The 3,200-nt window shown below is 28.2% G+C and overlaps 1 pseudogene; it reads right to left on the bottom strand.

Annotated features, from left to right (window-relative positions):
- Window positions 1-2,036: 2,036 nt before the first annotated feature.
- On the bottom strand, window positions 2,037-3,189 carry LOC130494513 (protein LEO1 homolog; annotated as a pseudogene).
- Between the last annotated feature and the right edge of the window lie 11 nt (window positions 3,190-3,200).

The following is a 3,200-nucleotide window of genomic DNA, read 5'->3' on the forward strand; positions in this document are numbered from 1 at the left end:
TCTATTAATTATAGTCATATTTGGATTTAACCTCATAGATACTTGGATATTTAATTTTGACTTATCTAACATTAACCTCCTAACTCTTATGAATTAATTATATTTTCCTAATAAAATAATTAAACAAAACATTAACGGTGCTTTATCTATTCTCTTATACTATGAAACATAATTCATTTACATGTGATCTTTGATGCACAAAGTAGATGTAAATATTTGATGCACATAAAAAATCATATCACAATATTATATAAATTTTAGTATTAAAAAATTTAATTATATACTGTAATAATTTATAATATAGTTTAAATATACTTAATCATTAATAAACTAATGTTCATTATAATCTTTAATGATTTTATATAAAGTAAAAGACCTTTATAATATGACTTTGTATAGATAAATATCGGCCGTGGAATGTTTATATATATACATATAATCGGTTTTATAATAATATCTAATAAATAAATTGATGATTTATATAATTTTTATATGTTATTAAATAAAATATTTTAAAATTATAAATTAACCAATTTTCAAATTTTGGATTTTTCTGAATCTAAAAAAATCAATTGTTAATGGAATTATATATACTTAGAATCCAATCAAACTGAATATAATTTTAAATTTGATCTAATAAAAACTAAAAGAATATATTTGTTTACAATCTAACAGAAACTAAAAATCTATAAACTACAAAATTTCAAATTTCAGATTTAATATATCTAACTAATCTAACCTATTTTTATCGACTATTCTGGACTATAATATAATATTATAGCAAAATTCAACTCAATGTTTTAAATTTTATTCGATAATTTAGAATTATCTGATTTATGAAAATGCCACTATTATTAATCTTTCAAATAATTAACAAAGATTATGTTTATCAAACAAAAACTTAACCAAATTTTGTATGGCATATTAACTATACCTTACTAATGCGGCAAAGGTAGTATACCTCCCATGTAAACTAATCGCAACAAAATATTTCCTATATGTTTGATTTAAAAGTATATTTTCAAAAGTATGAATAATCTCAAGAGATCATGCAATATGAAATTTATATAAATTTTTACTAATATAAAAACTTAAAAAGTAAATAATTAATTTTTACGAGAGTAACCTCCAATCCATTGTTTTCATGTTGTATGCTAATTCAAATTCAGTCACTTGCTTTGAAAGCAAACTGAATTTTTATTAAGATAAAAAATAAATAATCAACTAACTTATCGTACAAATATTTACACTAATTTTTATATATTTGGTAAAAAATAATCAGCATTTCAACGCGGATACTATTCTAGTTACTATTAAAAAAAATTATCTATAATATTTACTTACAAAAGTTTTGTTGAACCTACTTATTAACTATTTATTATATATTGGTTCTACCTTTTTCTTTCACTATATAGATGCTTTACATTTAAAAGTCGTTTGTTACTCTCTACAGTTTTTCTATAATTACTCTAACAATAATTTTCCATGAATATAGGATACATGACTACATGTTTAACATGTATACATCTTTAGGTGAGTTGGAAGTTAAAAGTCTTAAGGTAACTATGAAACATTGATTTAATAATTACATGCAATCAATTATTAAGATTTGATCTTACATCTATACATGAATTAAATGATTAATCTTATTAAAAGTTACATGGGTCTAAACGGGTTGGAATTTAAGTAGAATTAGTCAAAAAAGACTAGTTTAAATAGGACATGTTTATTTATTTTACAAATTCTAACAATGCATATAGCATATAATACATTTTTATTGAATTTTCACAAATGTAAATATAAGGCACTTTTTAATATCGAGTAATTTGAATTGTTTTGATAAAAAAATAAAATAGTATTTTACAAATATAATACGTTCTTTTTACTTAATTTGGTTCAAAATACTATTTTAAAGATATTTAGCAATTTCGAAATTAAATGTAATTAATATTTAGAGGTATATAATTTATATTTATAAAATTCCGTTTAATTGCTTATTTTTAATTTTGGTTTTTTCGATTCACATGGGTAATATGTCCCAACCTATACATTATCTTATATAACAAAAAAAGTTAATGAAATGGGAGAGTGAAAGATAGATGAGAAGTGTTAGTCCTCATCACTGTCATAAACCATGGCCATACGACGATGAGTCGGAGCTTTTCTCGGAGGAGACTCCTCCTCATCAGACTCAATCCCTTTCCTTTTCCGGCTACTACTTTCCACCACGGTCCTTATCTCCCCTCACTCCCTGCATTCACCACAACACAACATTTGTCATGATCCTTCTCATTAACAAACAACATAACTTTATTTTGACTTTACTACGTACCTCAGCTTCTTCTTCATCTTCTTTCTAATTCTCTTCCTCATACTCATCTTCTGGTTCCTTGACTCTTTTACGTGAACGTGGCCTTTCCTCTTCCTCTTCTTCTTCCTCTTCCTCAGTCTCATACTCTGATTCCTCTCTCTCACTCTTGAATACTCTTGACGCCTTGTTGGTCTCGCTGACGTCATTGAAGACCTCCCTGGAAAGCCTTTGTTGCTCTGGTTCAAGAAGAGGAGGTATATAAATTATTGTTTTGGCATATTACTCGAAAGGTAATGAGAATATATTTTTTTGTTACCTTCTTGGCGTTCATAATCCTTCGTTCCCGTTGCGCTTCAGCTTCAAGATCCTCCTCATAGCCACGGTTTGAGCGGTGTGAACCGTAGTGGTCCGTCTCTTCTTCCTAAGTTCCAACAAAACTAATTAATGTTTAGAAACCTTTGCTTTTAGAAAATAGGAAGAAGAACAACAACACAACCTCTTCGAGAGCATCTTCCAAGTACCCAGTTGAGAGCTGTCTCCTCGACAGGAAGTGGATACTTGCGCTTAACCTTCTCCCTTGCTTGACTCAGCTTTTGTACTAGCCTTTAGGTTTTGGCTCTCCATCTGAAAAGTCAAATGAAAATTACAAAAATTGGATTTTTTGCTTGGAGCTCAAGTCAAAGAGGGTTTACTACTTACCCTTTCCTCTTCTCCTTCTCCCTCTCAGGGTCAATGTGAGTGACACAGTTCTTAACTTTGAAGTCCTTCTTCTGCCTCGAGTCAACAAGCGCAGTCAAAAGCCTATGAGAGTTTGACGTGAGTGATGATGGAATAAATCTCATTTTCTTCATAATTTTTTCTTGTGATTGAAGGATCCCCTACAACAACA

This window comes from Raphanus sativus, unplaced genomic scaffold, assembly GCF_000801105.2.
Source record: "Raphanus sativus cultivar WK10039 unplaced genomic scaffold, ASM80110v3 Scaffold1049, whole genome shotgun sequence".
Taxonomy (NCBI): Eukaryota; Viridiplantae; Streptophyta; class Magnoliopsida; order Brassicales; family Brassicaceae; genus Raphanus; species Raphanus sativus.